General features: G+C 43.9%; 1 protein-coding gene across 9 annotated transcripts in view; it reads right to left on the bottom strand.

Moving 5' to 3' along the window:
• FHOD3 (formin homology 2 domain containing 3) overlaps positions 1–25,769 on the bottom strand; it is a 476,176-nt gene that overhangs the window by 341,716 nt on the left and 108,691 nt on the right. The window lies entirely within an intron of this gene.

The raw sequence follows: 25,769 nt of genomic DNA, 5'->3' as shown, positions 1-25,769 counted from the left end.
TTATGACATCCAGTGGGGCTGCCATTCCAATGAAATTAAAGCCAGGGAGACAGTACAACTGTAAGGCACTTGCCCTGCACACAGCAGATTCAAGATCAATTCCCAATATCCTATATGGTCCCCCAAGCCTCACCAGGAGTGATTCCTGAGTACAGAGCCAGGAGTAAGCCCTGAGCACTTTTGGGTGTAGCCCCAAAACAAAAGTTAAATAAACTTTTAAAAAATTTAAAAGGACCATTTGATACAAATGGTGATTTCATCTTATATCTGGCCCACAAGGATATTATAGGAGTTCCTATCAAATATATTCTCATAAGAAGAAGATGTACCAGTCCCACATTATCTCCAATCTGAGGTTGAATCAGCACTACTCAATGTCTGCTAACATTCTTGTTTCTAGTAATTCTGCAATGACTTAGAATCTGTTCACAATATGCTTATCAACTGTACCCCCCAAAATTATTCTATTCAATTTTTTAATATCAAAAATTTATATGGATTTGAGTGGAGAGAGGGTAAATTTTACTGACAGATTTGTCAGACTCCCAGAAATCAAACTTTACTGATTTACATATTTTAAAAACTGGCTCATATGCCTAATCCTAGTTTTCTGGAAAACAGAGATTATAAGTATTTCAAAATAAAATGCTTATAATTCAAGATCAGCATCAATGAGTTGTCAATGTTTACTTTATGGACATCGTATTTTATAGAATTCCTTCAACTACCAGAAGAGATGAGAGAATCGGCCATGGGGAGCTTTTCAGCCTCACAAAGAAAGCCCCCCTAGTTTCACCTAAAGCACAGTCACGGGCACTCATTCCAGCCAGTGAGCTCCTGGGCTCTGATCTGTCCCCGAGAATGGTCAGGAGAGCAAGTTTCATCAGGATCCAGGGACCTCTAGCACACAGCAATCCAGCCACCTGCTCCTCGCTTCCTTCTTCCAGGGCTGCTCCCCACTGTGCTACCTGCTGGGCACTCCAGGTAGCAGGAGAGAGTTCTTCAGAAGGAAGCTTCTTTGGGGAATAGTAGTTTGGAACAACACCCTGCAGTGAGTGGTCAGACTTCAATCCTGACGCCTCTCAGGGGTCACTCTTGGTGGGTCTTGGGGGACCATATGTGATGCTCGGGACCCGGTCAGCTACGTGCAAGGCAAGTACTCTCCCCACTGTACTATCTCCCCAGCCCAGGAGGCTTTCTTAATGCATGCAGTGACCTCTGCTGCTCCCCCCATCCAGGCATCTGCAGTATCCTCCTCTTTGCCCTCGGGGTGGTTATCTCTTGCCAAATCTTAGCATTCTTCTGCCTTGACCTTGATTATTACTCATAGGAGAATGCCTTAAAGTTTGTTAACCACTTAAAAGTAGCTATTTTCTCAACATCTTCTTTCCCCAGAAAAGGAATGAGGCTCCTCTGTAACAGACATAATTGAAAGGTATTTAAGACAAAAAGGGGAGGATAATGGTTCCTGTAGCAATCTGACTGTCAGAACTGAGTCTTCTCCCTCAGAGGGCTAGAGAAACAGCACAAGGATTAGGCACTATCTGTTGAAAACAACCCTTTAGACTAACCTGAGTTACCTAAGGGGTGAAGGTGAGGGGAAGAGTCCTTTGGATTGTGATGAAGGGATATGGGTACTGTGGTAGTAGGCAGTATGTGATAACATTGCATCCTAAAACAAAAAATTTTACACTCTGAAAAATAATTATAGTCCAATTCCAATAAATAATTTTAAAAATAAATGAGGGTAAAGTAAGAGAGAAGGAAGAAGGAAGGAAAGGAAGGAAGAAGGAAGGAAAGAAGGAAGAAAGGAAGGAAAGAGAGAGAAAGAAAGAAAGAAAGAAAGAAAGAAAGAAAGAAAGAAAGAAAGAAAGAAAGAAAGAAAGAAAGAAAAAGCAGGCTTGGGGGATGGCAGGAAAGAAACAGGACAATGGAAGTGGAAAATGTACACTGTTTGGGACAGATGTTGGAAAAATTGTAAAACTGAAACCCAATTATGAACAACTATGCAACAATGTATCTCACAGTCAATCAATTAAAAGAAAAATAAAAAAAGGAAGGAAGGAAGGAGGGAGGGAGGGAGGGAAGGAGGGAGGGAGGGAGGGAGGGAGGGACAGGCCAGTGAGCAAGTACAAGAGTTAATGTGCTTTCCTTGCATGCTGCTAACCTAGGTTAGATCCCCAGCACCACATATGGTCCTCTGAGCATCACCAGAAGTGATCCCTAAGCACAGAGCCAGGAATAATCTCTGAACACCACAGGGTGTGACCAAACCCATGCTCCACTGCCACCCGAGAAATAAATGAATTATTTGTTTAGGGGCCATACCCAGAAGTACTCAGGGCTCAGGGCTGGAGCGATAGCACAGAGTGTAGGGTGTTTGCCTTGCACGCAGCCGACCTGAGTTCGATCCCCGGCATCCCATATGGTCCCCCAAGCACAGCCAGGAGTAATTCCTGAGTGCAGAGTCAGGAGTAACCTCTGAACATCGCTGGGTGTGACCCAAAAAGCAAAAACAAAAAAACAAACAAACAAAAAAAACAGAAGTACTCAGGGCTTACTCCTGGCTCTGTACTCAGGGATCACTTCTGGTATAGCTTGGGGGACCATATGAGGTACCAGGGATCAAATCTGAGTTGGCCATGTGCAAGGTAAGTGCCCTATCACTGTACTATCCCTCCAGCTCCAGTATAATGAATTTTTATAAAGAAAAGAAGAGAATCTCGTGTACTTCTATTGGAACCTACCATAGCAGACTGGTTGTTTTCTAACTCGTGTAGACTAAGACCTGATGGGGGACGTGTGTCAGTGGTAGAGCATGCGCCTTGCGTGTGTGATGCCCCAGGATCAAACCCTGGCACAGAAAAATAGTATCAATAGCAGTGTTAGACTGGAGCCTGAATCACGTTCGGCTTAAGTCCATTCTGTTCTTCAGTTCCCTTTGCCTGCTAATTTTTAAGAGTTGAAGCAATTAACACTTGGTCAGTGTCACTCCTGTCTTCCCAACTTCAAGAAGACACCCAGAAGATACAATGCCCAGTGCCCCTCAGCCTCACTTCTCACAGCAGAACGCCTTGGTGACACTCCTCAAGCTGCATGCCACGTTGTTTCATCAGACTTCCTGGTCCTGAGAACCGCGGAGACCATCTTGATTTATTTCTAAATGGACTTCTGACTCCCTCATGAGGCAACACTTCCTGGGCCAAAGCTCCACACACCAGCACAATCTGCCCCCACCTTTATTCCCAGCAATGTTGGCCTGAGCATAAGTGCCCCTTACTGAATTTAACATTCTTGGTGACTGCTGTGGAAATGTAAGTTAAGTTTCACTGGAGAAGCTGGACCAGAAAAGCAAGTTGACCCACCTTTGGACCATCCTCATAACCCTGCATTCTCATCCTGTTTTCATAGGGCTGCGGTCTCTGAGGTGTAGGTTAACACAGGAAGAACAGTGGAATCAAAGAGATGTGCCTGAAGCCGGAGGTTCTTCATCCTTTTAGCTATTTCTTTGACACTCTTGAAGGCGTTCCAAACTGCTCTCTTCCTCCTGTGCAACTCAGGTGCCAGGTCATTCGTCTTGTTGACTTCTTTTTTTGTAGATACACATTTTTATTTTCATTTACAACTTTTCTTTCATATTTTTATGTTAACTCTTTTTCAGATGCCCCAAATTTTTAGAGAACCTTAAAAATGCAAGTTCTGAGCATAGTGCATATGAATAAAATGATCCTGAAATATAATTACCATTTGTAAGGGACCACACCCAAAACAGTGGTACTCAGAGCTTACTCCTGGCTCTGTACTCAGGAACCACTCCTGTTAAGGTTTGAGGGCCATATAGAGTGCTGGGGATGAAGTCCAAGACAGCCACATGCATGGCAAGCGCCTTACCCACTGTACTATCTCTCTAGCCCCACAATTACCATATTTTAAATTACATATTCTCTAAACTATGACAACTTGCTAATCACCATCCTTCCAAATATAAGCCCTCCATTCATCATTCTAAGTACACATTTTTTAATTAAGCTCTGTAGGAACTTAGTCACTTTCCTCTCTGACCGCCTCCGTTATTTAAGCTAAAGACACATCTCAACTCAACATGCTCTGTATTTATCATGGAAAAAAGCAGACACTGAAGGATGAATGAGAGTTCACATCCTTATGGTGTCATATCCTTGCAGTGTGTCCTTACCATTTACTCCTACCTGAATGAGAACCAAAGCTGAAGACTGTGTGACTTTGGCCACCTTCCTTGCGCTTTATTAAAAATAAAGATAAAAGATATTATAAATATATCTAAAGACTGAGACAGAATAAGCAATACCACGTATCACAGCGTTCAGATCCAAATCTACCAATTATTAACACTGTAGCACTGTCAACCCATTGTTCATCGATTTACTCGAGTGAGCACCAGTAATGTCTCCATTGTGAGACTTGTTACTGTTTTTGACATTGAATATGCCACGAGGAGCTTTCCAGGCTCTGCCATGGGGGCGGTATACTCTCAGTAGCTTGCCCGGCTCTCCAAGAGAGGCAGAGGAATTGAACCTGGGTCAACCACGTGCAAAGCAAACACCCTACCCACTGCGCTATCGCTCCAGCCCATTATTAACACAATGCAGAAAAAGTGATAAACCAGTACATGCTAATTCTTCCTCTATGGACATACCTAGGTTTTCCCCTTGAGGTATTCTGACCCCCTTGAATGGAGAGGGCCCCTTCCAAAGCACTTAGTCAATGGAGGGGAGCACCCCATAAAGCATCTGGACACCTGTGTGCCCACCCCTCCCCCAGCCCTACACACACACACACAATTCCTCATGCTCCACTCACTTGGATACAATCCCACTGCCTTGTTTTTTTTTAATTTTTTCCATTGGTCAAGGTTCTGATTAACAATGCTATTAATGGTGATTTCCCATGCACTTAATTCCAATGACTAGTGGTGCATCTACCTCTCTCCCCCAAGTGTTTTTTGTTTTTTAATTACACCTCCATCCCTCCTCCTGGAAGGCAGAAGAATTGGAATCACCAGCAGGTAGTTCAACACATTGAGGCATAATCCCTGAGCCTGAGTTCCAAATCCCACATTCACCTTTTTAGTCTAAGGGAGTAACTTGGCCTCTCTATGCCTCAGTTTTCCTTCCTGGAAGACAGAAGAACAGCACTTTCCCTGGAGATCTGTTATGAGGATGGTGTGAGAAAGGATGTCTACATGCACTGTCCATAACTGTCTGTAAGGGGTGGGGGCATGTATTTACACGTGTCACCATTTAAAATTCCAGCTGATAGTTTTACATCCAAAACTACCTTTACTGAGCACTAACCACATATACATCTACCTCTTGGGGGACTGAAGCAATGGTTCAATGACTTAAGCATTTCAGTGTAAAAAAGAAAAACAATTGGGGGCTGGAGCAATAGCACAGCGGGTAGGGCGTTTGCCTTGCACGCAGCCAACATGGCCAACCCGGGTTCAATTCCCAGCATCCCATATGGTCCCCCCAAGCACTGCCAGGAGTAACTCCTGAGTACATGAGCCAGGAGTAACCCCTGAGCATCGCCATGTGTGACCGCCCCCCCAAAAAAATTTGATGGCTTGATCTTCAAAGTTGTGCTGTCCCTTGAACACATATCTTGCTTGCTTATCTCTTATGTTTCTTTGCTTATTTACACTCTGGAGAAGACCGTATTCTCTCTTTCTGAATATCTCTCTTTCTCCTCACATCTTTCTAAATAAGTTTCAACAAAAACTTTGTTTGAAAAAAAAGGGGGGGAAACTTGATTCCTTAAAAACTGATCCAAAATATCTTTCTGAATTAAAAAAAAAAGTTCTTTTGGGGGGTCAAACACCACCATAGTATCTTTTCATTTCCACTCTTTGTTATGTCTTCCGGATATATGGCCAATTTTGTTATGATTCCGACCATTCTTACTTTAATTGACCTTGAGTATGTTGTTAGATTGTTCCTTCTCATATTCAAATTCTAAAAAGCTCTGTGACCTATATTCCACACTTCCATTCCTGCTTGATAAGCTATGTGGCCAAAGAACCGTGTTTGCCAAACAGCTGCTAGGCTATAACCCTTCACTGTAATCATCCTTTTTGTAACTGAACCATTAATTTGCAACAGAATATGGCTAGAATGCAATTTCAGTAGAAGATCCCATGACTTATTCATTAGACAAATAGTTTGCTGAGGTCCTGCTCTATGCCAAACACTGTTTGAGGAGCTAAGGACACAACAGTGAGCAAAAGGTACTGTGCCAGAGGGCCAAGAGATAGTGCAGGTCTTTGCCTTGCACATAATTTACCCCAGTTCAATCCCTGGCACCACATACAGTCATCCAAACACTACTAGGAGTAATCCCTGAGCACAGAGCAGGAATAAGCCCTGAGCATCACGGGTGTCATCCAACTTTCTTCCCTCCTCCAGAGAGTTCCTGTTTTCATGAGAAAACAGATGACACTAAACATAACATAGTAACTGCAACTGCACTCATTTCTGCTATGCCACTGTATAACCATGCTGTGCAAAAGCACATAATCAAAAACAAAGGACATATCAGAAGGAAAGGAGGGCAGGAGCAGTAGCCTAATAACAAATGCAGCACAGAAAGTAGACTATGGACTGAAGATGATGACCACTTAGTACCCGTATTGCAAACCATAACCCCCAAAAGGAGAGGGAGAGCAAGAGAATGTCCATGCCACAGAGGCAGGGGTGGGCTGCAGGGAGTAGAAGGATACTGGGATCATTGGTGGTGGAGAATGGGCATTGGTGGAAGGATTGGTACTCGGTCATTGTATGACTGGAATGTACATGAAAGTTTGTAAGTCTGTAACTGTATCTCATGGTGATTCATTAAAAATTAAAATTAAAAAAGAAAAAAAATGCAGCACAGCAAAACCAAGACAAGAGTAAGTGCAGGACTTTACTAACAGAGAAAAACCCCTTCACTAATAAAAAAAAAGTAAAAAATAAATAAATAAATAAAATCAAAATGACTTAAAAAAAAAAAAAAAGAGAGAAACCCCTGAACTTTGCCTATGGAGTTGCTCTATCTTCTGATTGCCTCTGTCTGTAATGCAGAGAGGCCTAAGGACAATCAGAAATCAGGAAGGAATTGCGACGCCATCTGATTCTAAGACTTGGACAGAGGGTCTTGTTGATGCATGAGTTGTGTGCATGTGTGTATGGGGGGGCACTCCCTGTGCAGTTTAACTCAGCTGGGGACAGTGTCCTGGTGCTTTTGAAAAGTACACCACATAGCAGCAAGTATAAAACCTATATTATACCCAAATTGCTCTCTAACATGTCAGTCCTGTTGGAACAAATATGTGTTTCAAAACCAAATGTCACACAGAAGGGAGAGTAGAAAGTGATGGTTGCTGTGGAAACTATTGCAGGATAAAGTGAAAAGATTGGGGATTTTGTTTTTGCATGTATCCACTCTCTTCCAACCTTTCATTAAAGCCTGTGTTTGCCCTGTGTTTATGGACAAGCCTACAGCTGCTCTAGTGCTTTTCCAGCTCCAGATGTGTGTGCTGTTATCACAGCAGCTCCCCCACACCGTGTCTACTGCTCACAGCCTTTTCCTGGGGCATTCCGGTACAGTCTCCTGCCATTCATGAGTCCAACGCAATATGACCTGACACACTGAAGTGACAGCAGAATTTTTCCAATCAGCTCCTGGATGTGATTTGTGAACGAGCACATTCTTAGCTCCACCATTCTGTTCTTGCTGTGTGCTCAGGAATTCTCATCAGATTCACCCTGGAAAAATGCTGTCAAGATCACTTTCCCAGTGGCCAAACATGTGGCGAAGTGATTTCAGCTGTTCCACATACTTTGAGAACTTCACCCAAATCCAATTCAGCCCATTTCCAACCTCCTTCCCCACCTGCTCACTCATTCTAGTCCAGAGGGGCCCCCCAAACTTATTTGGCCCACCACCTCATTTTCAGGGAGAAGAAATTACTCTTTGCCCTCCCCGAAACCTACCTCCTTGAAGCAAAGAAGAAGAAAGTACTCTTGATCACATCTACTGCCCTCTATCAATGCCAGTAACCGATCCCCACCCCTCCACCCCACCAAGAGGCATTGTCATCTACTTTGGGAAACTGTTGCCCAACTGAATCTCTAAGAAGGCTTAAAAAATGTAACCTTTTTAAAATCCTAAGCATTGCACATTTCTCTGATAAATGTATGTGCACTTAAGAAGATATTTTTCATGGCTGAAACTTTAAACATCCTGCCGTAGCAGAATGAGGCTGGGGAGAAGAAGCGGGCAGGGGGTGAGGGGACCCGTATCTAACTGGTCTACACTACAGTTTTATAGCCCATAATCCTACCGGGAGTGAACGCTGAAGTAAGGAGCATATGCAGGGAAGCCAAGGAACTGGAGACACAGGATGGTTCCCTGGATTGGTTCCCAACCCACCACCCCTGCTGGGTGATGTCTTATCAAATGCTCAAATGATGAAACTGTTAACTCCTTTCTGCGTGGTGTCAAAATACTCAATACTGAAGCAGACTGCCAAACTCCCTGATTTACCCCTTTCTCTCCAGCTGGTAAAGAATACTGATGAATTTTCAATTGGATCAGATTTAATTTAGCAAATGCTAGCTGAATCAGATCCTCTTTTGTTTCTCAAAAGACTTTTTTTTTAGCCAGGGCAATTGCTGGAGGTTGGAGACAGGTGTTCTTTGGGCCAGCCTGGATGGTCAGCAGCTCCACAAGGTGACTGCCATTGGGTAGGGCCCGATGGGCATGTCAGGATACATTGCTGTCACATTTCTTCAATCTAACACTCTCCCAACTGAGCTATTTTGGCACTGTCAAATTTCTGATGCTGCTCTCAGACCTATGTATAGAATAAGCTTTCTGCATGATTTGATGCCAACAAATCAATAGTAATTATTTAGAGGTGCCCCAACACATTTGAATTGATCAACCTTAAATTACTAGTAGGAAAGGAAATGACAGCAAGTCCTAGGAAAGCAATTGGTGATATCTATCAACATTTTAAGTGCACAGACCATTTGACTCAGAGATCTCACCTCCTGGAATTTATCCTACACACATGCAAAATGGCATGCGGACAAAGTTATTTATTGAAGCACTGTTGATACGGCCAAGAATAGATCAGACAGTAAAACTGCTCAGAAGGAAATGGATTAAATAAAGGTCACCACATACATGCAAAGAATAATGGCAACTGCTAAAAAAAATAGGATGTTCTTTTTGTTTATTAGCACAAAACACTTTTTACTTGTATGCAAAGAGTCTCAAGAAACACTAAGGGGGAAAAAAGTATATTTGTTGCCTTTTATCCTAATGAGGCAGTAAGTCATATTTTCCATCATTCACTGTGGCAAAGGGACACAGAGAACATAACTAGGGTTAAGGGGGTCAGATACTTTACATCATTCTATACTTTTTTAATGTTGTAGCCAATTTTTCAAAATGAACACTAAATTTAAAGAATGTCATAAAATTTGGAATAAAATGTGAGCATCTTTCAAAAGGAGACCATGCCCATGCCAAAACTAATTGTTGTTTACTAATCATTAACTTCACTAACCGAAGAAGATCTTCACGGCATCCTCCTTTCCATAAGAACCTGCTCTCCTTCCTGTCTCTTCTCTGATCCCAGTCTCTTCATATATTCTTTGGGGAAGCCTACCAAGCAATATTTAGGGGAGTGAGGGACCACCCCAGACAATAGCTGGCTGAGTTGTCAGGATTCAGGCCTTGGGGACACTGTTCAGGCCCAGATGGTGTTGGGAAGCCCCAAGGCTACCTGGTTATGCTGGAATGGGGGTGGGTATGCAATGCTTGAGATGGAACTCAGTATCAAGCTTGCGAGGTGCTCTGCCCTTTGTGCTATCTTCCTAGTCCTCTCTCCCCCCACCATGCCCAGCAGCACTGGCTGGATGTCAAGGGCGCAGGTCACTGTTGAGTGTCTGTTGCCTCCTGACTCTGCAAAACAGGCCGGAAGATCTTTGCGCAGTTCCACCACACTCAGATTGCCTGACTGTGTTTTCAGCAGCTTGTGTCATCTTTATTGCTCTGAAATATTTGCTAGAGAGAAAAAAATATAATCCAGTCATCACTTCACTTAGTGTATTCTTCATTTGGTCTGGTGCATATAAAAGCATTATAAACACTCCTCATCTCAGTTTAGAGTTACAAGTTGAAAAAAAAAATCTTCGAAATCTCAACCCCACAAACTCTTGTGGTTCAACAAAAGTGAAACTTTTCAGGGTCAACTTATGTTCTGATAGTGAAAAAAGTTTGACCCTCCAAAATTTATTGACCTGCCTCCTTGGTTGAATGTATTTTAAAAACGCATAGGCCTCTCTCTTTCTTGTTATTTAAGCATGTAACTCAAACTGAGTCAATTGTGGTTTATTTTCTCACACATGAATGCCACAGGGTAAGTCAACCTAACCTGTATTTTTAGAAGAAAAATCTAAATTTGTAGAGGCTGGTGATCTGAATCTGTGGTAGAACACATTGCCCCACGTGGCCCTGAGCTCAATTCCATCACTTTAAGAAAAAATAATCATAATTTAGTTTTAGTTTTTCAAACATTCCCAGAAGCATATTATCAGAATAAGATCTGGTAATAAAATAATAAAAACCTTAGTAAAAACTAACAATTGAAGAACAAGCAGAGCAAGCTAATTCTAACAAGCCTTATGGTGGGGACAATTTTTCCTGAAGCTGCTACTGGGCTGCTCACAGGCTGAGTCAGAGCCATGCTTAGCTTCACCGTTTGTCTTCTGGGTAAGAAAATTAGGGAGGGTGGGGAATTGGAGAGGGAAAGTTGATAAGTGTCAAAACTCCAGCACTGTTGTGGAGCCATCAGCTGAAACGAAAGCCCAATAAGAAGTGTCTCACTTGATTATTCATAACAAACAATACAAAATAAATTATTTAAGGTTGCTATTGGGACAGGCTTGGGTGGTAGCTGGAAAAATTCAAGATAATAGTGGTGGGAAGGTGTAATAGTGGTGGGACTTGTGTTGGAAAATTGAATGTAATAAATTGTTGTGAACAACCTTATAAAATTTTTTAAAAAGTAAAAAAAAAAAGTGCCTCACTTGGCATCTAAACAAATCCATCAAACTTCCTACCTGATAACCTGAACTTCCACCTGAGAGCAAGACCCCAACAGTCAGACACTGGAGGTCTTTAAGCGACAGGGATGGAAAATAATTTATCGAGCCTCAAAGCTAGTCACAGATAAGTTAACAGACACCAGCCAAGTAGCTAGACCCACTTCCAGAGACTGGTTCTTACATAGGGCAAACCTTGCTTTTTAAAGACTATGGTAGAGGGGGGTGGGGAGTTAAGAAACCCTGAGGACCCCATTTCTGACCACTGCTGGTATTTAAATGGGGGGAGGATATCACAACCTTTAACCAACCATGACCCCCTTCTGACCTTGTTTGCTTCCTGCCCTTCCCCATCCCATCCCATATAGCCCCCTAGTTTTGTCCTATGCTCCTCCCACCACTTACGCTCCCCCCACCATTATGCAGGACACCGTTTATGTCCTGGAGATCCACAAAGGGCCATATACCCTGGATGAGAAATGTTGATCTCAAGGCTCATTGCAAAGCCCGCTGTCCTAATGAGCAAAGGACAGCTACAACTAATGACCACAGCTCTTCATTTAGGAGACCTGCTCCCGGCCTCACCCTGGAATGCTGCCCCGTGAAAGCAGACTGGCCCTTGCAAGTGTTCAGTCATGCTGGAGAGGGCACTCTGTGCCAGGTGGCCAGCCAAGGATGCAATGCTACAGTGGCACCTGTCCTCCAATTCAACCCCTAAGTATTGCAGCTGACTCATGCTCCTCAGGCTGGACATACGCCCCCCCACGTGCCACCAGACTACATTTGAGGGTAACGGAACAGACCCTGGATAGTAGTCTGTCAGCTGAAAAATATGCCCCATCAATGCATTCAGTACTGAGATGTGCCTAACCCTGACAGGGAGGATCATGGGGGTGTGGACAGATCTGTTTAAATCCATGACAAATCCCAGGGGGGCCCAGGGCTACATTCTGCCTCAGTGGCCCCTCCAACCAAAAAGCAGCACAGCAGTACTGAGCTTGAGATGAGCAGGGAAGTCCATCACGAGTGACCTAACACGAATGTAGTGACCTAACACGACATTCACCCCAAAGTCATTTGAATGCTAGCTTCCACAAGGAAAGGGGCAACCCTTTCACAGACCTATTTTTAGGACTTCCAAGTAGCCTGTGCTCCAGAGCTGACACTCCTCAGCAGGTTAATTCCATGACCTGAGCATCTGCTTGCCTTGATTTGGAATGGAAGGCAAAACAGAGGGCACCCTCTTCCTCTCAGCCCTGTTCCTCCCCAGCCACACGGGCCCCTGCAGGCCTAAGGAAGCCCTCCCAGCACTGAGGTCCACCAGACACACCAACCTGCTATTTATAGATGCCCCAATCACACCCATTACTCAGGCACTTAAAAAGAGCCGGGGCTACTCTTAATCCAGCGTCAGCACAGATGCAAATGGCTTTCGGCATTTGCTCTTACAGTAAACCTAAAAATTACAAGTAATAAGCTGCTACAGGGCAACGATTGAGTATCAGCATTCTTTCCTTCCATGGTTTATGTCAATTCGTGAAAACATGTGTGAAGCATCTGCCTTTTTATTTAAACAGAAAGCAAGGGCTCAGATTACAATGTGGTGGCATTTCACGCACAAACCCAACAGCTAAATTGAGAGCGCCGTCCATGGGAGGGGTGCCCTGGAGTTGGGTCCCCACAGCTGGCCTGGCCACCAGCTGCCCAGGAGGCCTCCACTTGAACCAAAGTGGGCACCATCAACAACAGAGCAAGGCAAATATTTAAAGTAGAGAGTAAAAGTTCCTATGACTGCACAGCTCAAAATTCAGATTCCAAAGTTCCTTTGACTAACGAGAAGACAGCAAGTTAGAATTATTTTCAAATTCCTTTTGCTGTATTCAGTATTATTTCATAACATTTTCCTAAATCTGATATTGGTAAGAATTTAATATGCTCATAACAACGTCTATTGAAAAACTAATAAACCTCCATTTTAACCTGGGAGATTCTTCCTACAATTTTTCTACTAGTCTCCCACTAATAAATGAATGGTAGTTCCCTTTCATTTGTGTTATCAAGGTGATAACAATCTTGTATGTGTGATATAAAAATGAAATTACCACTTGCAAGAGAATGTAGATTCTGACAAGAGGGTCTGACTGTATCACACAGTAAGAACTGGGTCACCAGGCAAAAGGAAACTATGCACCTGCTTTTCCTGTATATGAGACCACATGTTCTCAACAGAAACTCAACATGCCTGCTACCTCGGTTTCCCAATCACTGTGGTCCTCCCAAGCCTTAAATGGTCTCATTCTGAAGTCCAAAGCATTCAAACGAATGTGGAAAGTCTCCAAACTGCCTTTGCAAAAGCAACATATGTGCTTTCTTAAAAAAAAATCTGCAAGACAATAAGATATTTTATTCAATCTTTCTCCCGCCTAAAGTCTTTGTGGAATTAGATGAACATACTAAATGCTAATCTCCATGAAATTCCTTCACAGAATATATGAAAATGTGAAGTTGTTGTGATCATTTATACTGAGACAGCCACCCGCCCTCTGAACTAATCAGAAAAGGGAATATTTGCCTAAGTGGATTGAATATTCAGCATTCCCAAATTTCTCCTAACAACCCACCAGTGGAGGCAAAAGTCAGTGAATCACAGTGGTGAAAACTCACAAGCAATTTTTTGGGAGAGGACAATAAAGAATGTGATTGCATCCTATAAAATACATAATGATGTGAATTGGTATGGTCTTTTGTTAAAATTGTTTTCAAGTTGAATTTTTGAATTAGTAGCCAACATTAAATTTTAAAAACATTGTAAAGCAACAAAATTTTATAAGACAATTAACAGTAAATGCATTTCAAGGAATTGGAAAACCAGTAAAAGAAATTAAGGCCAGATTATAATCTTCTCTAAGGCAGCTCATTTGCTGAGTGACTTAATTGTTTTCTAAATATCTGGGGAGGGAATGTCTTTGAAAATTTCCCATTTGTCTTCTTAGTCTCTTAACAATCCCTGGCTAGCTGAGAAATACACACAATAGCAACAAAAGAAAGCATGTGGCCACAGAAAGAGGATTCAAGGTATACAATATCATGAAACAAAGGCATGCATGTCTTGAATCTAATTCATTCTAATTAAAACAGAATGTATGTATGTGTATAAATGCTATCTCTATCACTGTGGAAAATAGTACAGAGATGCCTCAAAAATATAAACACAGAAGTAATATATGTTCCAGCATTCCACTCTTGTACACTTATCTGAATATTGAAAACATCCTAAAAGAGGGCTGGAGTGATAGTACAGTGGGTAGAGTGCTTGCCTTGTACCTTACATGGGTCTAATCCCTGGCACCACATATGTTCCCCCAAGCACTGCCAGGAGTGATCCCTGAGCACAGAACCAAGAGTAAGTCCTGAACACCATTGGGCATGACCCCCCCCCAAAAAAAAACATCCTAAGGGGCTCAAATGAGAATATAGAATGTAGAACGTGTGCCTTGCACACCCTCAACATCCCAGTTGGTCCCCCAACCACCAACAGGAGTAATTCCTGAGCATCACTGGGTGTGGCAGCCCTCCCCCCAAAAAAGACATCCTAAAATATAAGTACACTTGTAAGCTCACTTCAGTGCCAGTCATAGTAGCCAAAATATGGAATCAACCTATATATACATAGACAAACCACCACTGAAGGAGGGTGTGATATATATACACAATAGAATATTACTCAGCTATAAAAAGAAAATATAGTGTGAAATCTTGTCATTTCTGAGAAAATGAAAGGGATCTAAGGAAGATTTTATGAAGTAAAATAAAGCAGGCTACAGCCCAATATCCCATGCCATCACTCAATTGTGAAATATAAATAAAGCAAATGAACAAACAAAACCAACCCTTAATCTCAGACAGAGGAATGCAGGATACCAGAAAGAAGAGGGTGGAGTATAACAGAAGGAGGAAGTGGGGTAGTTGGTGGTGGGATGCTTGATGGTGGGTGGTAACTTGGACCTCTGGCTGTGGGTGTGTTGTAGTCAGTATAGCTATGAAGCAGTAAAGCTGTAGTCGAAAGCTACCCAGTGCTGTGAACCAAAACTTACTCAGATCAGGGTGGTGGCTCAGGGGCACATGCTTTGCATGCACATGGCCCCAAGCTCAATCCCTGGTACCACACAGCCTACTACCAGGCATAGCTCTGGACGTCCCGAAATGCCACTGGACCCAAACAACACTTCTTTCTGAGCCTGATCATTGAACCGCTGGCCCAGTTGTCCAGGAGAGGACTGGAGACCCTGAGCACCCACCAAAAAGAAAGTAGTAGCAGACCTGTTAGATTTAAACAACTTCTCAGACTAGGGAAAGCTGATATAAAGGAGCGGAGGAGGTGTGGGGGCAGGCACTACAGAACCCAGACTCCCTAAAAGAAAAAAAAACTGGCCAGCAGAAAACTGGCCAGCAGAAACAGGTCTAAGGGCACAGAGGTGGCTAGTTTTAAAAGGCTTAAAGCAACAGAGTCCTACATTTCCAGATTATCACCTGCAACAGCTGTGGAATGAGGGTTGGGGAGCGACTACAAGAGACAGTTGTGAATCCAGGAAAAGGTTCAGAAAATCCCACAGCAAAGCGGTAGCCAGTGGACTGAGAGGAGACTCGTGGGAACTTTCATCTCAAAATGATTAAATCAGTGATCAAGCAAGGAAGTGCTATTGTGACAAAATGGTCCTGGGAAGCGGAGACATCCCACCTACTTCCCTGCATGGGAGGCCCTGCAAAGCCCACTCACAGGAATAAATCAGTCCAGGATGCTGGGGGATGCACCTGACGTTTGTTTCAAAAACAAGTTTGTTTCCAGATGATTCACAAGTTAAGCCATATGGAAGACAGAGAGACAATTGCTGATCACTCAGTGAACTCAAACTTCAAAGAGACCAGAGTCCAGTGGTGGAAAGCAGGAGAAATGCCACCTTTTGACGGAACACTGGTAAAGGAAACCTCTGTCAGTAGAATAAGAACATCTTCTGAAATTAAGAATGTACACCTGGATGTACCTGGAGTTTGGTATTCCTTTTAGTTGTTTGAGAAACATGATGATTTTAATTCTCTTGGAAATGATTTACAATACTATTGGAGCTTGTGTTAACTATAGATTGACTGCAATCTGATAAACTAGAAAATATCAACCAATTAAGTATTTATTGCCTGAATAAAAAGCCCAAGTGAAACCAAGCCAGAAAGGAGGCATCTGTCCTTGGTGGCAGCCTGAATCAGATCATTTATATCTTCATAATACAGGAAAAATCCCAGTGAAGATGCTGTTTGGAAAAGTCCAATTTTCTTTTTTAATCTTTGCTTTTTGCTCTTTCTCAATGACAGCCTCATCAATTCTCATCCTCCAGCCCTGCCTCTTGTTGTTGTAATTAAAGCCTAAAAGGAAACTCATGGCCCTCTCCCAATATGACTTTAACTCAGCTGACAAATGAAATTGTACAGCCAATAGCAACAGATGCGAAATTGGAGGAAACAAGCATCACCGGGCCTTTCCCTGTGCAAAGTAAATGAGCACTAACACAGCATCAGGCAGCTGACACAGGGTCTTGCTGCCCGAGTGTTCAGACTGGCCCGTTCCTCTTTGCTGTTCAAGCAAGAAATGAGGACTGGGGTGGAGGGCCCACCGGGGTTCAACACCCCTCTCCCCTAGCACCCCCTTCAGCTGACCAGGCCTCTTAACTTCTTGGGCATGGTGGTCTTCCCCGAAAAGTGGCCTGGCAGAAGGAGCTCCCCGATGACCATAACATAGGGTCGGAGGGCCTGGTAATCCTGCAGCCCACAGGGTCCGCCTAACTGTGAAGCCCCACTAACTACCACAAGTCAAGTACACAAGCAGTTATTTCAATTCAATCATGAAAGCTCCCATCCTCCCTGGCGCCTCAGAGCCAGTGAGAATCACCAAGGAGGGCTGCGGTAGGTTAAAGAGATTGCTTGGGGCTAGAGCGATAGCACAGCAAGGAGGGTGTTTTCCTTGCACGCGACTGACCCAGGTTCGATTCCCAGCATCCCATATGGTCCCCTAAGCACCGCAAGGAGTAATTCCTGAGTGCAGAGCCAGGAGTAACCCCTGAGCATTGCCGGGTGTGACCCAAAAAGCAAAAAAAAAAAAAGGTTGCTCATGAAACACCCTCCCTCAGACCCAAAATGTTCCATAAGCCTGGGGAAGAGCAGGGCTCCCCTCAGCCCTGCCTCATTTTCAAATGGCCAGGACCCAGGACGCTGACCCACTGGTGTGTTCTCCAAGCTTCACCACAGGATGAGTTCTTAGAGGCACAAATGAGTCTGTGGCTATTGGCTTCTGCTAGGCAAAGACCCTCCCAGGGCTTTGTTCTTCTAGTTCTTCCATGGCACTGCTGCCACCTTAAGTTCTGGAGCGCACTCTACCACCTAGAACCCCAAAGGAAAATGCACGTTCTATCCTTACAGTGTCTGCGATGCATTCCGAAAGACAGTAGACTAGTCGGGAGTTGAGGTCAAAAAGATTAAGTCGTGTCTTGAGGGTCATAAATTTATCTAGGTAATTCTTCTCCAGAATCACATTTATAGCTACCTGGGGGAAATGTTAGAGCCTTTAGAAGTCCTAAGAAAGCTTTTCCAGATCCTTAAGAATAAATCTGGTTTGTTCGCTTCTCTTAACCCTCCTTTTAAATTATGTGCATTTAAATAACATTTTAATTTTTAAGAATGGTACCACCTGGTAGATGCATGCTGAAAGTAGACTATGGACCAAACATGATGGCCGCTTAGTACCTGCATTGCAAACCATAACACACAGAAGGAGAGCAAGAGAGTAAGAGGGAATGTGCTGCCACAGAGAGGGGAGGGAGGGATACTGGAAATATTGGTGATGAAGAATGGGCACAGTGGAGAGATGGGTACACGAACATTGTAGGACCAAAATGTAATCATGCAAGTTTGTAAGTCTGTTTGTATATTTGTAACTGTATCTCAACAGTGATTCGTTAAAATAAAAAAAAGAATGGTATCACCTCCCTTTAGAGTTGCCATATTTTCACAGTTGTGGAATTTAATTTAAGCACTAAAATTGCCTTATTTTCTTAGTAGTTTTATCTCAAATTTTCTCTTTAAAAGCACAGGTGATACAAACCCAAGAAAGGATCTTGCATTTGTGACACCTTTATCCTTAGTCTCCCAGTGCTAAAGAGAAGGTTTGAACAGCACTGCTTCCTGCCATCCTCTGCCAAGAGAAGTGGTTCTAGCACTATAAAGATCCTCTCTCCCTTTACTGCCCCTGTAGGGAAGGGCTGGAGAATAGATCTGGTTATGATTAGGTAAGCATGGTAGATACCATACAAACATCTCAAATGGCACTTCACTCCAAGTGCCCATCCATCTGTTGCCCTGCAGATGGCCCACCAGTACAGAATCTATGTTAGGAGTCTGGGTTGGTGTGAGACAGAAAAGGTCAAGGGAATAGCCACTGCCTGGAGCCAGGAGCACTCAGGGGCGGGGAGGTCAGTAAGCAGAGTGAAGGCAACGTAGAGGCCAAACAGTGGCCCTGTGTTAGGATCAGGGGCAGGACAGTGCCAAAGAGAGCACTGCAGTATGTGAAGTTGCTCTCTATTAAAAGAAGAGGAACCGCACCTTTCACTTGGCCCACTGATGTGCACCTTCAGTGGTAGAGGCATAGGGTCTTGGCCCCTGGGGGACTCTCATAACTATCCCTCAACTCTGGCTAAATCCCAGTATCTCTACCCCTGTCTCCCACCTGACAGTTTCTTGCTATGTTGGAGCCCATCTCTGGCATCCTATCTCACTTCAGATAACAACTGGCACTGTGTCCTAAGAATGAGTCAATTCACTGTTCATCTACAGCTTCATTTTTGGCCAAGAAACATCTGGAAGGCATCATCCCCTCTCACAGACATGAGTCCTTCCTATCCCCTTACTACTCACACCTCTCTCAGCAATTCTCAACTATCCGTAATGCCTGCACCCCAAATTGGTGGGGTGAATCCCTTATCCTCACAAACAACCCTCTCTTTCACATGAAGACCCCACATTTACATCCTGTCAACTGAGACTGAGATGGCAGATGTAGGATTAAAGTGTCAGGGAGGTTACGACTGTCATCACAGACAGCAGAAAGCACATGAATGGAGAGATGCAAATCAGGAGCATCGATGAATCTGTGGAGATGAGAGCAAAAGGAGAAGTTGTAAACAGGGATTCTGTGACCTTGAACCTCCTGGATCTGCCTTACATTTGCTTTCTCAAAAAGTTTTATGGGAAACTAGAGACCAGTGCCTATAGGTTGGAGGACTCTTGAGAGAGAAGGAAAACAGGTGAGTAAAAGGGCAATGGAAGCTTAGGGATGGCAGACACGACCTTATCACCATGCAATCCAGCCAGAGAACACATATATGCTACCTCTCAGTGAACCCAATGTGCACACTGTGAGCAGAGCATGAAACTCACAGATGGCCCAGACCTGGTACAGGCACAGAAGGACACATGCTCAGGGCACAGGTGAGCGAGTGGTGAGAGATATGACAAACCAGGATTGGAACTTTAGATCCCAGGTGTGGTCTGAGTACACCCAGCAAGCTCCCCTGTGGGACATACCATTCACACATCCTCCCTGCCAATGGCCCTTCCTCTTTACCACTTGATTATTTTTAGGCTGCTCTAATGATGTTACTGCCAGTCCAATTATTATTACCTCCATCATCAACTCCAAAATTGTTTAACAACATTCAACTAATTAGTCCCAAAGGGCACCTAAGTTGGAGTGGGGAGGGGGATGGGGTGAGAGGGAGAAAAGGAGACTGACATCAAATTCATCTCCAGATGAGAATGAATGATAAGACTAGGTGGGCAGTTTTCAAAGAGTTCACTAATCCAAACAGCTCGGCAATGTCAGTCACTATGAAAGAGCTACATCTGTCCCAGGTGCCACCACCCACCCCTCCTTCGAATCCTCTGCCAGAGCTTTCTGACACAAGCATGCACCCTCAACCCCACAGAGGCCCCAGGTTGCATTTTGTGATGTAAATATTGGACTCTTAAAAACAGAACAATGGATAAGAAAGGTTTATCTTTCTGTGACAGCCACATTTCAGCAAGGCTGTCGGCAGAGGCAGCACCTGTTCGGTATCACTCAAGGTGGGGCAGACGTTCCAGCACCCATGCAAAGAGCCCACCATGAGTGCCAGCTCATCTCCCATTGCTCTGAATGTGCTTGCCGGTGCCATCTCACTTCAACAGCAGACGAGACCACACGGAAACCTAGGGCAGATCAAAGTCCCTACAAGTCTGCACTCCTGAAATGAATTTGCCATCTGGCAATGAGCAAGAACCTACTAAGCGCTTAGCAATGCTGGACATAGATCTCTGAACAGCTGATTCAACTTCTGGGACCCACAGGCAAATAGAACATGCCATGTCTTAAACAGAAACAGAGTCTCGCTTCATTTAACCAACAGAAAGGGAGAAAAAGGGAAATTATTATGTGATTCCCAGCATACATGAACCTTACAGCCCCCAAACAAGTTATTCCTCCATGTGGATAAGAAGCACATCTGTTCCGTATTTTAACACATTCACAGTCATAAAAATGTCCTCACAGCTGGCTCCTCGGAAACCTTGTGAAGATGTATTCTTTGTTCATCCCAAGTTCTCCGTCAGCAGTGGTACAGAGCTTTAATTCTCTGCTACAGTCTCTTTTATTCCAGTTTTACCTGCGGTTTACAAATTTAAGAAATTTGTAGCATCTTGATGAAGAGTTAGATCTGTCAAATAATGCAAATTCAGAAATAAGAGATGGGCCAGAGAGGGAAGCATCTTCAAAGCCACCCAATATGTTTTGATCTTTGAAGGAAGCGCATCTACATTTTTTTCCTTAAAAAATATTAGGCAAAATGGTAGAATCTGTTTCCCTTGTTCATTTCATTTAACGCCCCAATGCTGTGGGAAATGCTAGACCCATTTCACAGATGTGCAAATCTGGAGAAATGGAAAAAAGCCAGGAATCAAAGCTTCAACTGCCAATCCCATGTCCATTTCTCTGGTGGGAGCAGACGCTTTATAAAGAAGAGAGGAACAGTATTGACAATACAAAAGTCAAAAGAAGAATCAGATACATCATTCATTAGCCCATTGGTTTTGTATGACATATAAACATAATAATAGATTTTACACTCTGACAGTAACCAGAAACGAGCACTAAAAATTCTAGACTAACGCTTGAAGCACTCAGAGTATCCCCAACTCTAATAAGAGCTGCAGGTAACCCTGGGGTCAAGGAATGGGAGGGGTCTGAAGTGATCACAGCAAACCTCAGTCTCATCTGGCCCCTACTAGCCACTGTGGTAGATGCATGACAATTCTGGGAGCTGACAACTCGGGCCAAATATCACCTAAGAACTGTCAGAAACACAGGATCACAGTACTCCTGTCTTCCACAGACCCACGAAAGAGGCATTCATATCCCTGTGTAACTATATCACACACACACACACACACACACACACACACACACACACACACACACATATTCACAGCCCTAAGTTATATCACAGAGGGGGGGGGGGGCTAAAATATTGTCCTCAGGCCATTGAACTTAGCTGGGGTCAGGTCATATCACATACACACACACATACACACAAACCCATATTTCAAATATTTCACACTTTCACCTTATTAATGGGCTGGAGCAATAGCACAGTGGTAGGGCATTTGCCTTGCGTGCAGCCGGCCCAGCTGAGCAGGGTTCGATTCCTTCATCCCGCTCGGAGAGCCCGGCAAGCTACCGAGAGTATGTCGCCCGCATGGGAAGGCCTGGCAAACTACCCGGGACGTATTCAATATGCCAAACACAGTAACAAGTCTCACGATGGAGACGTTACTGGGTCCGCTCAAGCAAATCAATGAGTAACGGGAGGACCGTGACCGTGACCTTATTAATGCCCCCACTGATGCTACACCCTCCTATTTGATGAACTGGGACTGGGACACGTGGCCAGCCCCAGAGTCCGTCACCGGAGATATATCACCAACACTGTCTTAGCATCCACCTGACCTGGGCAGACCCTACACAGGGCTTGTGATCCTGGAGAAGACAAGATAGCCCAGGAGGGGACTGGGGCATCACTGCCAGACGTTTAGAAGGTGGGGGATGAGATTACTGACCCTTGAATCTGGAGATGCTCAGTTTCCACCTCTTTGTGGAAGGGCAGAGGGGATGTTCCCAGAAATAATGCAGAATATGATTGTAAGGGGAAATTTGAGAGCAGGTAGAGCCCGGAGCAAGGCCAGGTCCTGGGGTCCACACAATCTCCCAGAGGAGGGGGCTGGAGTGATAGCACAGTGGGTAGGGTGTTTGTCTTAAACACGGCTGACCCAGGTTTGATTCCCAGCATCCTATATGGTCCCCCAAGCACGGTCAGGAGTAATTACTGAGTGCAGAGCCAGGAGTAACCCCTGTGCATCGCCAGGTACGACCCAAAAGCAAAAAATAAAAACACTCTCCCAGAGGAGATTGAGCCCGCACCATTCAACTGCATCACTTCTTTTGTAGAAATTGCTCAGATACCCCAATATAGTTGTCAATATCTCCACCTTAAAGCCAAAGCATTTTTTTAATTGGAGGAAGTCCTTCAGGCAGTGCTGAGGAGGCCTGGGGGCTCCTCCTGATGACACTCAGCCAACCATGCCTGACGGCTCAGTGCTAAGGTGGCACATGGCCGCACTGCTCAGGCCCAGGATGGACAGAGCTGGAGGCCACCAAAGCCACCTTGGAGATATTCCAGGCCTCCAAGGCTGCACCTGGAGGACCTTGACTGGCCATGCGGGGGCGGGGGATTGAACATGCAAAACAAGCCCCCCCTAACCCCCAAGCTATCTACACAGTCTCCAGATTGAAGCCTCTGTTACATGCTGAAAAGTCTCTGGATCTGAACAGTATACAAATCGTTCCAGTGAAACCTGAAATTCTTTTGCAATTCAGATGGTTGTGGTGGTATTGCTGTTCACCAAAACTCCCCAGTCTTTTTTGAGCTATCTACATGTTTGAAACTCTTTGCTGGAACATAAATTTGACTGTGAGGATATAGAGAAAGGTCCCTGAATTCTTAGTATCGCCCTGAAAACTTATGTTTCTAGAAAGGTCTGGAACACAGAGGGCTCCTAATGTTCTTATTTTAGTAGATGAGTCTCATAACTCTTCCTGCAAGGAATCCTGGAAGCATTGGGTCAAGGTGGGAAGAGATTTAAGAGGTTTATGAATGCACTAGAATTCTTTCTACTCTGACCCACCCCTCAAGCAGCCTGGCCTTCCTATCTGGGTTGAGCTGATATAGCTCTGGTCATGGAAGACTTGCATGGGTAACCTGGACCCTAGACCCAACAGAACATCCCTTGCAGATTTCCACCGCATTGTCACAACTTAGCAAGTGTAACCAAGAAAAGCTCTCCTACCTCCTTGCCAATTTGAGTTTCTAACTTGTGTCCCTATGAGCCCAGGCACACATGCCTCTAGGCAGATGTGAAACAGAAGATGTCACAGTGGGTAAACGCTGGTTTCTTTGCAGCTGATGGAAACTCCCTGTGGTTCCAGTTCAGATACTCTGACAGCTGGAACATATGTGTTAGGACCTCAAAACCCAGAAAGATAAAGTTCCACTCTGTGCAAAGCCATTTTCCCTTCAGACATAAAGGGAAGGGATGGCTCAGAGTGAGCCCGGGTCACACCAAAGAAGCAGGGAATGTCTGGAAAACAAAGGACTAGTCTCAGGTTGTAGAAAAATGTCCATCCAAAAAATAATGGATAAACAAAATATGATAGAGCCATACAGTGGAATATTATATAACTTTTTAAAAAAATCTTTATTAGTGAAACACCATGAGGTACAGTTGTAGACTTACAAATTCTTGTGCTTGGGTTTCAGTTATACAATGATCCATTACCCATCCCTCCACCAGTGCCCATTCTCCATCATTTACATTTTTTTTTTAATTTTTGTTAAAAGGAATGAATAACTGATCCATGCTATCACAGAGATAAAGTGTGAAAACATGAAATGGAAGAAGTCCAGAACAGAATGTGATTCCTTTTACATGACATTTCCAAGATAACATATCCACAGAAACAGAAAGTAGGAAGATAAGGGGGTGGTTAGGTGGCAGAGTACATGCCTTGCAAGCAAGAGGTCATGAGTTTAATCCCCACCACTACCTGAAAGTGATCCCAGTAAGACAACACAGCGTGCAATCTCCTCTGCATCACTACCGAAGGGTGTGTAAACCCTGCACGTAAAAAAAGACCAGGTAGATGCTGGGACCCGTGGTGATGGATGACGGGCACTGGTGGAGGGATGGGCACTTGATCATTGTATAACTGAAACCCAAGCACAAAATTTGTAAGCCTATAACTGTACCTCATGGTGTTTCACTAATAAAAAAAAAAGACCAGGTAATACCTGGTCAATCCTTGCAACAGGAAAGGAATGGAAGGGGGCAAATTTAATGGTCACAAGGGACTTGGGAAAGGTAAAGAGAACTAATATGCTAATGGAGGGGTTTCTTTTGGGTGGTGTCAAAGATGTTCTAAAATGAGATTGTGAGAGTTGAGTACATAATTCAATACAACAAATAAATTGGTGAATATATTAAGTGTTCCCTTTAAAGGAGAAATAGAGGTAAGTTTCAAAGTGTATGAATTATATAGCTATATATATATATATATATATATATATATATATATAAATGCTTCACAGACTTGTGGGTTGCAGCACCTAAGTGAGCTGCATCCTCTCCAGCCTCCAGTTATCTAATGCAAGCTGGTCATTCTGGGCTAGCTTCACCTGGCAATGCCAAACACCTGAGTTACTCCGTTAACACCCAACTGATTTCTGCTTCCCAGCCCACATGCCATGAGCATCCTCTTCTAGGAGATGATATTTTTCTACACATAAAATCAGTTGATACAGTGGCATTCAGGTTTGCTTCTTAGCTAACTCTGGACCCTCCATGCTGTAAGCCCTGTAAGATTTTCTGCCTCAAAGATGGAGCAATAGTACAGCTGGTAGGGCACTTGTCTTGCATGCCACTGACCCAGGTTCCAGCCCCAATATCTCATATGGTTCCCTGAGCCCCAACAGGATTGATCCTTGATTAGAAAACCAGGAGTCAGGTATAGCCCAAGAAATAAACAAACAAAAAAAATCCTGCCTTATTCATGAAAATTAAGGACCAGCTAAATTACTGCCTTTGCCTTTTACATCTGATCTTCAGCAAAATCTCAGAAAGTATTGTGAAAAGGGGTCATACCTTTACCTGTTCTACTGGGAACTTGGAACCACAGTTGAAGGTACACAAAGTACATGAGAGGAGTAGAATGTGTAAGATCACCCACTGGTTTAAAGTTCTACCCAACTGAGTCTGTAGACACTGAACACCAACCATGCACTTGCTCCTGATGTTCACTGACCAATATTAAGCACCACAGATCCAATCAATCGCAAGATCACACCAGCACCAACATCCCAGTCCCCTAGCACCTACACAACCAAAATCCAAGCCAGTAGTGGAAAGCTGCATTTCCCTCTTATTCAACAATTAAGATCTCCACGT

The sequence above is a fragment of the Sorex fumeus genome, unplaced genomic scaffold, assembly GCF_029834395.1.
Source record: "Sorex fumeus unplaced genomic scaffold, SorFum_2.1 ptg000128l, whole genome shotgun sequence".
Taxonomy (NCBI): domain Eukaryota; kingdom Metazoa; phylum Chordata; class Mammalia; order Eulipotyphla; family Soricidae; genus Sorex; species Sorex fumeus.
Note: the sequence above shows the minus strand (reverse complement) of the source record. Positions and strands in the feature narration are given on the sequence as shown.